This window comes from Mesoplodon bidens, assembly GCF_964165515.1.
Source record: "Mesoplodon bidens genome assembly, chromosome: 3".
Classification (NCBI taxonomy): domain Eukaryota; kingdom Metazoa; phylum Chordata; class Mammalia; order Artiodactyla; family Ziphiidae; genus Mesoplodon; species Mesoplodon bidens.
In genome coordinates, this window is record NC_138178.1 from 147,485,442 (window position 1) to 147,498,415 (window position 12,974).

Genomic DNA, 12,974 nt, shown 5'->3' on the forward strand with positions numbered 1-12,974 from the left:
TTTCTACATGTAAATAATTCCAACGTCTTCCCTTTCTTCCCCAGTCCTAGGATTAGTAGCTGTTTCAGGCAGTTGCTAACTCTGTGATCCATTAGAATTCTCTTTTTACCTTTCCAGGTCCTCAGTTAACAACTTGACACATAATTAGAAACTCTGTCTAGAAATTCCTCTCTGTTCCAGGAGCTGACCCGTCTAGAGGTGAGCGCGGCAGCCCAGGTGGACTTATCAGAGTCCTTCCCCGTGCTTTAATTTAACTGAAGCTTGGTCAGAGGAGAGAAGTGAGTCGTCCCCTCTGTGGGTGACATGGGCTGATGGTGGGCCTGGGAGCTGTCTGAGTCTGGACAAAGCAGGTCTGAAAGGACACAGCTGGCAACTGGGGGTGGGGTGCAGATCTGAGAAACCCACAGAAAATGCCTCCTCTCAGCCCTGGAATCCCGGTTCCAAAGGGTAATCCGTGGAGCAGCCCTGATTCTGCTTCTCAAGCCTGGTTGTGTGAGCTAACCTCCTTCCCTTGTGCCCCTAACCTAGGTGAGTTGGGTTTCTATCACTTGCAACCCCAAGGATGCAAAGTAACCCACTGGGTATTGGGTTTCTGGGTTTGTTCCTCCGTGTCCTGGATTCCTCCAATGCCATCAACTGCCCCCTGGAATCTTCACTGATCTTTCTGGTCTATGTCTGGATAGCACCCCTTGGGGGCAAGAATTGAATCAAAGCTGCGGGGTCTTAGCCCGAGTGACCCATGTCACCTGATAGGTGTAGATGGTCTCACCTCATGGCAGGTAGCTAGCACAGGATGGTGGTTGGCATGAGGTATTTCATTGTTGGCTGGTCCAAGGGATCAATTAGAGCACAAGATTCAGAGCCTCCGGCCAGCCTCCAACTTGAATCAGAGAGGCAGTGTGCAGCCCCGCAGGGGGAGCTGGTGCCAGCACATGCTGAAAGCTCTGTAGGGGGACCTCCTTTCCCAGGGGGTGTCGACGTTCATACCTTAGCTCTGATTGGCTGTGTGCAAATCAGCCAGCCATCACCTGTTGTTCCTGGCTCTGATTAGCGCACCTGCAGTCACTGTCCCATCCATTGAGCTATAGGTTTTTACAGCGATGCATATTAAGCAACCCTGTTGTGCTGAGATAAGGTGTGACAGTCCTTTCCAGGAGGCCGGCAGCTCCCTGGAGTTGTTAATGAGGTGCTGTGGCCACAGCTGGGCGTAGAGTCCTAAGTCTTTTTTTTTTAAATTATTTATTTATTTATTTTTGGCTGCTTTGGGTCTTTGTTGCTGTGAGCCAGCTTTCTCCAGTTGCAGCGAGCGGGGGCTACTCTTTGTTGCGGTATGCGGGCTTCTCATTGTGGTGACTTCTTTTGTTGCAGAGCATGGGCTCTAGGCGCGGGCTTCAGTAGATGTGGCTCGCGGGCTCTAGAGTGCAGGCTGAGTAGTTATGGCGCACGGGCTTAGTTGCTCCGTGTCATGTGGGATCTTCCCGGACCAGGGCTCGAACCCATGTCCCCTGCATTGGCAGGCAGATTCTTAGCCACTGCACCACCAGGGAAGTCCGACTCATAAGTCTTGTATTCATATGCTCTCCAGTGTATTTCTTCCTCTGCTTTCTGTCCTCTCTGGTACCTGATCATAACCGAGTTGCCATCTGTGGAGAACTTACCATCTACCAGGCACTGTGCTAAGTACTTTTCATGCCTTATCATAATCCTCATAACACTAAGAGGCAGACAATAGTTTTTAACTAAAGTTTTAGTTTTAGAACAGTTTTAGATTTATAGAAAAGTGAAGATTGTTCAGAGAGTTCCCATATAACCCATTCCCAGTTTCCCCTATTATTAACATTTTACATTAGTATGGTACCTTTGTCACGGCTATTGATTCAATATTGATACATTTTTATTCACTAAAGTCTGTACTTGACTCAAATTTCGTTTTTATAGAAGGTCCTTTTTCGGTTCAAGGATCTCATCTAGGATATTACATTACTTTTTGCTTCCTCTTGGCCATGATAGTTTCTCAGAGTTGCCTTGTTTTTGATGACCTTGACAATTTTGAAGAGGAGGTATTTTGTAGAATAGCCCTCAGTTGTAATTTGATGTTTTTCTTGCCATTAGATCAGACTTCACGTGTTCTGGGAAGAAGACCTCAGAGGCAACGTGCTGTTTTCATCACATCCTATCAAGAGCACATGCTGATAACATGAGGTATCACTGTTGATGTTAATCTTGGTCACCTGGCTTGAGAGAGGCTTTGTCGGTTTCTCTGCTCTAGGCTTTCTCTTTTTCCCTTTGCATACTGTCCTCTTTGGAAGGAAGTCACCGGGCACAACTCATGCCTCCTTGAAGGCAGAGCATCTATATATATTATTTGGAATTCTTCTGCATGGAAGATTTGTCTCTTCCCACCCATTTATTTATGTTTCTAATCATTTCTTTTTTTTTTTCTTGGTGTTACTTTGCAGTCTGTTTTTAAAAAGTTATTGAAGTATAGTTGATTCACAATGTTGTATTAGTTTCTGGTATACAGCAAAGTGATTCAGATACACACTTTTTTTTTCAGATTCTTTTCCATTATGGTTTATCACAGGATATTGAATAGAGTTCCCTGTGCTATACAGTGGGACCTTGTTTTATAATAGTTTGCATCTGCTAGTCACAAACTACTAATCCATCCCTCCCCCCACCCTTGGCAACCACAAGTCTGTTTTCTGATCACTTCTTTGTATCAATATGGGCTCATGGAAATTTATTTTGTACCTTGGGTTATAATATAACACTATTTATCTCATTGTCAAGTTGTCCCAACTTTGGTCATTGAGAGTTCTTTCAGTTCCCTGCTGTGTCCCTTTCACAGAACTCCCCATCCCCACCCTCCCCCATCATTGTGAATTGGGTAATTTTTTGTTTTATTTGTTTTTTCAGTACTTCCTTACTTTCTGGCACTACAAGGTACTCCAGGCTTATCTTGGAAATTTCCTGCTCTAGTCCTAGAATCAGCCATTTCTCCCAGGAGCCCTGGTTCCTTTTATTGGAGACTAGTACCAGCAACCAAGATCTGGGAGCCAGGTGTGCTCAGGTAGTTAATATTATCCTTATATTACAGAGAAACAAACTGCAGCTTGGAGAGGTTAGATAATTAGCTCAGGGCTTCCCTGGTGGCGCAGTGGCTGAGAGTCCGCCTGCCGATGCAGGGGACATGGGTTCGTGCCCCGGTCCGGGAAGATCCCACATGCCGCGGAGCGGCTGGGCCCGTGAGCCATGGCCGCTGAGCCTGCGCGTCCGGAGCCTGTGCTCCACAACGGGAGAGGCCACAACAGTGAGAGGCCCACGTACCGCAAAAAAAAAAAAAAAAAAAAATTAGCTCAAAGTCCCATGGCTACCTTACTCCTAATGCTGTGCTCACTTCATTAGAAAGCATCATCTGTCTGCCTCCCCTTCTTAATTATTCTTCTCAAACTAAGCACAGTGTGTCCGGCTGGGCTGCAGAAGAGAGACTCTACCCATGCTATTCCTGCTCCTTGTAAACTGTAAAGTACTGCACTCATATGAGTTGTGGTTATTGTTATTACTACCTCATATTGTTCTTTTATGAAAGAAAGTCTGTGTGTGTGCCTCCCAGGCACATGCCGTGTGCTATGAGCAGCCGACTCAAATGGGAATGTCTCCAGCCTCCCCTCACCTTCATCCCCAACTTGACCCAAAGCGCACAGGACCGCCGAGCACGAGGTTCTCACAGTCTCCACCAGGCACCCAGAATCCCTGGAGTGACAGTGGCTCAGCACTGCCGCCTGCCATCTGGCCTCCCTCTTCCACCTGGGCTGCCATCAGCAACCCCCTGCTGGGGCAGAAGGTGGGGCTAACGTCTGGAAATTGCCAGAAGGCTGAGCCCTGTAATGAAGTGAGACAGGAGACTTGAGAAATGAGAGGCAAACCAGCCAGAGGAATTGGGAAAGCTGCAGGCCCACAGGTAGGCCTGCGGTCTCTGCTCCCTGTCCCATCTCTGACAGCCACCCAGGGCAGGCTGCGTGCTCAGGGCACCTTGGACAAACCTAAGTGCAGCCTTGCAGTCCCTGAGCAAATAACTCCTCACTGGGCTTCCCTGGTGGCGCAGTGGTTGGGAGTCCGCCTGCTGATGCGGGGGACGGGGGTTCGTGCCCCGGTCCGGGAAGATCCCACATGCCGTGGAGCGGCTGGGCCCGTGGGCCATGGCTGCTCAGCCTGCGCGTCCGGAGCCTGTGCTCCGCAGCAGGAGAGGCCACAGCAGTGAGAGGCCCACGTACCGCAAAAAAAAAAAAAAAAAAAAAAAAAAAATCACTCCTCACTGGGGCCCCTCATGGCTGGGCAGCCCTTCAGCCCAGGCGTGACTCTCTCCCAGTAATTCACTCCCTTCCAGCCAGGGCTTTCCTTGGCTTCTGATGTTTTCCATGAAAGTATGGCTGTGGCTGAGCCCTGCAGCCCTTTGAGGGGCCCCCAGACTCGGACCAGATCTCCCCATCCACCCCAGCGATGGCCCTGCCCTTGGCTCAGAATGTGGCCTGGGGATTGGGTATGACAGCGGAGAGCCTGGGGGTGGCCGCAATGGCTCACCTGCAGGCATTTGGAGCCCAGAGTCCTGCCTGGCTGCCATAAGCAACGCGAAGACCAAACACAGAGGACGGGCGGGTATTAGGATGGTAGCTCCATAGAGGTGTCCTTTCTCTATTCCTCAAACCTTCTGTAGTGTGGTACCATATTTCTCTTCATACTAAGGGGAAAACCCAACGAAAAGAGAGCCATGGACTCATCAGACATGGGGAGATCCATGGACTCATCAGACATGGGGAAGACAGAGTAATTTTCAAGTGAAGTTTTGACAAGAAAAGAGGGAGCTGGAGGCCGATGGAAGCAACAGCTGCAGAAGCCTCTCTGCAGAAGACCACGTGGAATAGTTCACCCCTTCCCAGCAAGAGGCCCCGACCCCAGTCAGCGCACATTTGGGCTCAGTGGGGTGCGGGGTCTGTGAGGGTGTCCCAGATGCCAGTGGAGGTACAGCTTTCCTCCCCTCCCCCTTTGGGAGTGGAGCTGCCTCCTTGGCTGCTTTTCTCCTCTCCCTCAGGGCGGCCTGAGGAGCATCTCCTGCAAGCCTGAGGTCGGGATGCAGAAACAACACTGGGATCCAGTCAGGGCACACACCTAGCCCGCCCTCCGTGTTCTCTCTCCTTCTCCAGGGAGGACCGAGCAGGACTTGTGTTCTTTCATCCATTCGTTCCTTCGTTCGCCAGCCATTTGCCAAGAGCCTGGCTGTGTGCCAGGCACAAAGTTAGGTGCAAAGGCTTCTTCCTTTCCCAATTACATAGGAATGCAGTTTTCCACTAAAATCAGTGGTTCCCAGGGGTGCTTGGCATGGACTTCTCCATCTTTGAGTTTTGGCTTCTTGGTGGTCCCTGTCCCCCAGTCCTCATCTCACTGCATCACTCCAGGGACTGACCTCTCAGGTCACAGGATGTAAGCAGCGGTAGAGCAGAGTCCAGATCACAGAGCCTTGCAGCTCTGTTCTCGCATGCTGTGTGATGCCAGTTGCCGCCTTCCAAGTGCCCTGTATCAGCATGCCACTTGGATGCAGCTGGGACAGGGAGAAGGTGTCTTGGGGATGGAGACTGGAATGAAATCCAAGCCAGAGGAGGAGTGGGTTAGGATGGAGGGAGGGATGTTGTCCGTTCCTCAGGGGTCAGAGTGGGAGCAGCCTTCTTGGGCACTGAGCATGGCAGCCCCACGAGCCAGGCCAGCTCCCCTGTCCTCTCAGAGCTGATCAGCAGTGCAGGTGGAACGGGGACCTGGCGAGGGCCTTCTTGGCAGGGGAGAGCTCACACATTCACACACCAGCACTGAGGAATGAACAAGCATTTGGGGAACAGAGTAATGCACTGTCTGGAACCCTCTACTGTTCACCCTGTTACCCCCCCCAAGTGTCACCGCCTTAGAGAAGGTGTCCTAAAGGTGTCATTCCCTTTGTCACACAACTTCAGAGATGGCTCTGTGTTCTTCTCCTCCATGGAACTAATCAGTTTTTTTTTGTTTTTATTTATTTTTTTTGTGGTACGCGGGCCTCTCACTGTTGTGGCCTCTCCCGTTGCAGAGCACGGACGCAGGCTCTGGACGCGCAGGCTCAGCGGCCATGGCTCACGGGCCCAGCCGCTCCGTGGCATGTGGGATCTTCCTGGACCGGGGCACGAACCCGTGTCCCCTGCATCGGCAGGCAGACTCTCAACCACTGTGCCACCAGGGAAGCCCCAGTTTTTAATTATAAACATTTAGTGTGATTACTTGATGGTATTTGATGGCAAGTGCCAAGAGAGCAGACTGTATCTGTGTTTGCTCATCCCTGCACGTAGCACATGGAATTTCTCAGCAGTTAATAAAGGTCAAGCTTCAGGACCCTCCCCTGCATGGCCCCTGTGAGGGCTGGGAATTACAGAACATTCTAGTGTGGCAGGCTGCAATGAGGGAAGCATTTCTATTCAAGCCTGGCACATCATTGCCCAAAGAAACCTCAGAATAGAGGATCTGAATGTCCAAGACACTAATAATATGTTGTGATTTCCCTTCTCATTCTAAATGTTCATTTTTGTACTTAACTTTTTACTTGTAATTTTTCTTACAGAGGGTTCCCAAATAAGTGTCTGGCCCTGCAAAAGCTAGATCTGCCCTTGAGAGAGAATTCAATAACATTTTATTGAGTGAATAAAAGAATGAATGAATCAATCACAAGTAATTAGAATAAAATACTGGTGTAGGAAAAAACAGTGCGCATGCAAATATTCCCCTCCTATCCTCAGGGCTGCCTGGGCATTCAGAGTTTAGCCTACCAGCTCAGCTGGAGGGGTCATCCACCCTGCAGGGTGCTCTGAGCTTTGGAATCTTCGGAACTTCAGTCCACGAGGTGCCCATGGATTGGAACCTGGCTCCCCCGCTTGCCCTGCCAGCCCTCTTGAAACACTGCTAATTGCATGAGGTGGCTTGGAAGAGAGTGGGGAGGATCTGAGTTGGCTGCTGATCCCCATGCCCTTCAGACCCTGCAGGAACAGTAACTGGCAGTATCCTGGGCAAGTCTCAGTTTTCCTGTCTCTGAAATGGGTCAAGAACCCCACTTTTTTTTTTTTTAGATGTTGGATGTAGGAGTTTATTAATTAATTAATTAATTTTTGCTGTGTTGGGTCTTTGTTTCTGCACAATGGCTTTCTCTAGTTGTGGCAAGTGGGGGCCCACTCTTCATCGCGGTGCGCGGGCCTCTCACTATCGCGGCCTCTCTCGTTGCGGAGCGCAGGCTCCAGACCCGCAGGCTCAGTAGTTGTGGCCCAGTTGCTCCGCGGCATGTGGGATCCTCCCAGACCAGGGCTCGAACCCGTGTCCCCTGCATTAGCAGGCAGATTCTCAACCACTGCGCCACCAGGGAAGCCCCAAGAACCCCACTTTTTATGGGGCTATTGTGAGGGTCAGAGTCTCTCTCTGAAATCCCCTGCAGCTAATGTGTTGCAAATGCCAGGTAACATTCCCTCCTCTCCCAGTTTCCCTTGGAACCTCTCCATTACCACCTGATTAGAGGGGAAGTTTGACCCCATGGAATAAAAGAACTGGCTCAGCGTGGGGTCACTGCCCAAACTGGGTTACCACTCTGAGAAAACAGCCCTATCTCCAGACCAGAACTCACTTGCCCACGTCCCCGAGGTGGGTCAGTCCATCCGCCCCACTCTCTGTCTCCTGCTTGAGATTAAATGATGGAGAAGGAGCTATGTTTCTCACCCAGGGAATTTGTAATAATTAGTGAACGCCACAGGGTTGCAAAAGCCCCAGTTTCTTTGCTCGGCAAGGTACACCACAGAGGAAGTCTGCTGGTGGTGTTGGCAGGGGCTGGGCTTTTGTTCGAGGCTTATGGTGCCACTTCTGCAGTGCAAAGAACTTGGCCAGCCAGGGTCCTGAAGTGAGTGAAAAGAGAAGGCTGCAGGTCCAAGAGTTTTCCGGGCAGCAGAAGAGACCAAATGTGTTTTATGATATTCCACTGAGTAAAGGATGGATTTTCACTCTTGCAAAAGCATTTTAACATTGCTGGCTATTTAGGCTGTTTCCAAAGTTTCCTTTTTGTAAATAATGCTGCCACCAATATTCCTATATATAAATTTTGACTCTGACTTTATCATTGGACTATATTTCTAGAAGTGTCTTTCTGGTTCAAAAGATATGGACCTTTTGGTAAGTATTGTTACTTCCACATTTTGGAGGCCCATCACTAAGAGAACACCCATTACAATGGCATGCTCACCAACAGTGGAAACCATTGTTTTCTGATCACTGACAGTTTGTTGGGTCCCAAATTCTGTTTTCCAAAATGCCATTTTAGTGAAAGCTTTTAGAATCAGCTTATACTCTCTGTTTTATTATTCCTAATAACATATCCTCAGAAGGCTCACTCCTTTGATTTTCCTGACACCCTGCTCATTTTTCCTGGAAACATAGCCCCATTTGAGCTAGAATCCTGTGCTCAGAGATCACCCCAACATGTTTGTCAGGACATAGTTTTTCTGAGAACAGCGATTCCAACCAGCCAACATTTACTGAGTACCCTCAGCCTGAGGAAGGCATTGCTACCCAGTGTTGAGTTGGGCCATGTCGAGGAGAGGCTGGGCGTCCTGGGTCTCACAGGAGGCAGGTAGGTGCCCGTGTTGCGGGCTAGGCAGACCAATACAAGCAGGGTCTGGGAGATGCTTGGTTGAATAGATGATGACAGAAACCAGGAAATTGAAGATCAAAGGCAGGAATATGGGTATGAATGAAGTCAGGAAGCTACTTCCCAGAACAATTAGGCTGTTGCAGAGAACGATGATAATAATGCAATAGCTATGATTTATTGAGTGTTTACTGTTTGCCAGGCATTTAATATGTATTTTAGGTGCATTATTTTCTTTAATTCTTTCGGCAGCTCCAGGGGATATATACTACAGATGGCCCTGACTTAAGATGGTTCGGCTTATGATTTTTCAACTTTACAACGGTGCAAAAGTGATACACATTCAGTAGAAACCATACTTTGAATTTCAGATTTTGATCTTTTTCTGGTGTTATGCGGTACGATCCTCTCTCCTGATGCTGGGCAGGGCATTGAGCCGCATTTCCCAGGCAGCCTTGCGATCACGAGGGTAAACAACCCATACACTTACCACCATTCTGGACCCAGATAACCATTCTGTTTTTCACGTTCAGTACTGTAGTCAATAAATCACATGAGCTATTCAACACTTTATTATCAAATCGGCTTTGTGTTAGATGATTTTGCCCAAGTGTGTAGGCTAATGTCAGTATTCCGAGCATGTTTAAGGTAGGCTGGGCTAAGCTATCATGTTTAGTATTTTAGTATTTTAGTATTTTAGAGGAAGATCTGTATTTATATCCCCATTTTACAGAAAATGAGGCCCAGAGAGGTGAGATAACTTTCCTGATGTCACCCAGTGTGTAAGGAGCCGAGGTGGGGTCTGAGCTCGTAGTGACACTCCAGCCCCTCCCGAAGCAGGGGCCCTGGCTGGTGGTTGAATGAAGCTGCAGTCAGTGGCAAGCACAGAGGCCACCATTAGGGTCTCCCTGTGACAAGTGTATAGGTCAGAGCTGTCCCACAAAACTCTTCAGGGTGGACCCTCCAGGGTTTACAAGGATCAGGTCCTGCTAATTAATGTCTGCCACGTTAAGACATGGCACCCCATGCTGGGCTGGGTGACAAACATGGGGCCTTTCACTCCAAGGAGTTTGCTATCCAATAGAGGAGAAGAGGAGGCCGACAGACTACCTCGGGTTCAAGGCACGATGCATAAGTACTCTTGGAGATTTGCAAAGAAAGAGCTAAGAGGGGCTTCACAGAGAGTCAGGGAGGCCCTGGAGGTGGTGGCATTTGAGACCGTGGAGAAGAATGGGGGAGATTTTGACAGGCAGGAAAGGTGTCAAGGACATGGCTGTCTATTCATCTGTGGCCGGGGAAGAGTGTGAGGAAAGCCAGCAGCCCTTAACTGCTCCGTGGAAAGCACCGAGGGGGCCTTTTCACCCAACTTCATCTGCAGCCTGGATCTGAACTGGTGACTAGTTAAGCTACCAGTCACGAAGCTGCTGGCACATAGCGTGGCCTGAAAGGCATTCCCAGTTGGGGCCCTTGTGAGCCCAGGGACACGGGCTTTACACAACTTCTCCTACCTTCAGGTCACCAGGCAGACTCTGCTGTCATGCAGTGCGTTCCTGGGAAAACGGTCCTCGCCAGATGGCCCTTTTATCAGGACTAATACTTCAACTGTCAGGCGGGGTTTTTTGTTTTCTTTTCTTTTTAATTTTTTTACTTTTTCGGCTGTGTTGGGTCTTAGTTGCAGCACAAGGGATCTTCCTTGTGGTGCGTGGGCTCTTTGTTGCGGCGCGCGGGCTTCTCTCTAGTTGTGGCGTGTGGGGTCCAGGGCGCGTGGGCTCTGTAGTTTGTGGCACATGGGCTCTCTAGCTGAGGTGTGCGAGCTCAGTAGTTGTGGCGTGCTGGCTTAGTTGCACTGCAGCACGTGGGATCTTAGTTCCCCAACGAGGTAGTGAATCCGCCTCCCCTGCATTGGAAGGCGGATGTTTTTTTACCACTAGACCACCAGGGAAGTCCCAGGCTGGGTTTTTAAGTTTATTTTTATTAAAAGCTAGGTGAATCAGTCTGGGAGAGTGCCGTCCAGTAGAACTGTGGTGATGGAAATGTTCTATAATCTGCTCTGTTCAATGTGACAGCCACCAGCCCCCTGTAGCTATGGAGCTCCTGACATGTGACCAGTGTGACTGAGAAACTGAATTTTTTATTTCACATAATTTTTACTTATTTGGATTTCAGTGTCTAGTGGCTACCATATTGAACAAATTGGGGATCTTGGTCAAAATGAAGAGGCTCACAAATTTGCAAACACAAAAACAGTGCCTGAGTCTTCTGTCATATTTACAGAGGACCCTGGTCATAGAGAATGGGAGAATCTTATGCAGTGTTTTGAAAGGGGACAAGCAAGCTAGTACTCCCCTTTCCAATGAATAGGTGTGCTGTTCTGTAAACGTGTTAGTTATCAGATGCGGGGATGACCAGTCAGCTTGAGTGTGGAAAGGATAGAGCAGAAAAAAATTGAATACTTCTGAGACCCAAAACTAAAAATTTCAAGATGTTTGCTTTTGATAATTTTGTGTTGTTGTCACCACCCAAAGAACAACCGCGTTTTCCCTTTGATCGCAGATCATCACGTTTCATCTTCAATTCCTTTATTTTAGGAGTGGAAATTCCTTAAGTGCCTACTATGGGCCATAGGCCTTGCACATGTTATCTTTAATCCTCATATCAACACCCTGATGTGGGCATTAGTAAGGCCATTTGCATTTAAGGAAACTCAAGCTAAGAGAAGTCAAGTGACCCTATGAGTGGTAGAGTTCCAAATTACATCTTCTTTGTGTTCTGAGCCCATCTTTTAGAGTATAAGTGACACCCTAGACACCCGGGGGTACAGAAAGGAGCTTGACGTGGACCCCACACGTGATGACAGGATTGTCAATTATCCAAGCTGGAAGGGCACTCAGACATCCTCTTGTACAAATACCTATTTTAGATCTGTTCACCTGTTTGAGACTCTGAAACAAGTGTTAACGATTTGCCAGGCACTGACTAGCACCACTGACTAGCAAGTTAGCACCGGGGGGAGGAGTGGAGTGGGGGAGTTACTTGTAATAATTACTGTTGAATCTATCATTTGGTTGAGTTCCAGAGTGGAGTCACAATCAACTGTGCCAGCAAAGTCATTCCAAAATCCTCATGACTTTACTTACATTTTTCTAACCCAATGACAAGCACTGTAGTCCCCAGCTCCTGTGCTCTCTCTTCAGAGACCTTGGGAAAACTCCTAACTACCTTCCTAATTCTATTCTCTTTCCCCGTCCTTCTATCAGACTTTTATGAGGTATATTGACACACTTTCTCAATAAAGTCTACCTTGCTTCTCCCATCTAATTCACTCCTCTTTGCCCATTACAGAATAGTTTTCTTTGCCCAAGAAAATCATTTTGTGTGGGCAGGTTCTTTCTTTGGAGGGCTGGAGCCAGGAGCAGGGGAGGGAGTGAAAATTCACAGGCAGAACTAGAGTCCACCGAAATGCACAGGGGGTTTGTGTACAGCCTGGGAACATTCACATCCCATCGTATTACAAAATGCAAACTTGACATGTGATAGGGAAATCTGCCCAAAGTCAGCTGCTGAATGCTGTGGCAGGCAGTTGGCAGCCAATCCAATATCCATTCCTTCACCCCTTTTCCTTGCAAATGCAGCCCTGATTTGATTTAATAAAGACACCAGATTCAGATGATGAAACGTGATTAGTCTAAGCCAGTCGTGATCTCCTACTCCCTTTCACAGGCTAATTGATTTACCAATCTCGCTTGCAATTGGTGGTAGCCACAGGATCTGGTTTGGCCAAGGACGCTATGGTAGGCAGAATAACGACCTCAGAAAGATGTCCTCACCCTAATCCTTGGAAACTGAGACTATGTTACACAGTAAAGGGGGCTTAAGGTTGTAGAGGGAATTAAGTTTGCTAATCAGCAGACCTTTACATAGGGAGAATATCCTGGATTATCCAGGTGGGCCCAGTATAACCAGAAGTGTCCTTTAACATGGAAGGAGGAAGCGGAAGAGTCAGTGTCAGTGTGATGCAGCATGAGAAAGGCTCAGCCAGGCATTGCTGGATTTGGAGATGGAAGGGGGCCATGAGCCAAGGAGTGTGGGCAGCTTTCAGAAGCTGGAAAAGTCAAGGAAGTAGATTCTCCCCTAGAGCCTGCAGAAAGAATGCAGTCCTGCTGACACCTTGATTTTAGCCCAGTGAAACCCATTTCAAACTTTTGGTCTCCAGAATTGGAAGATAAATAAATATATGTTGTTTTAAGCCACTAAATTTGTGGTAATTTATTACAGC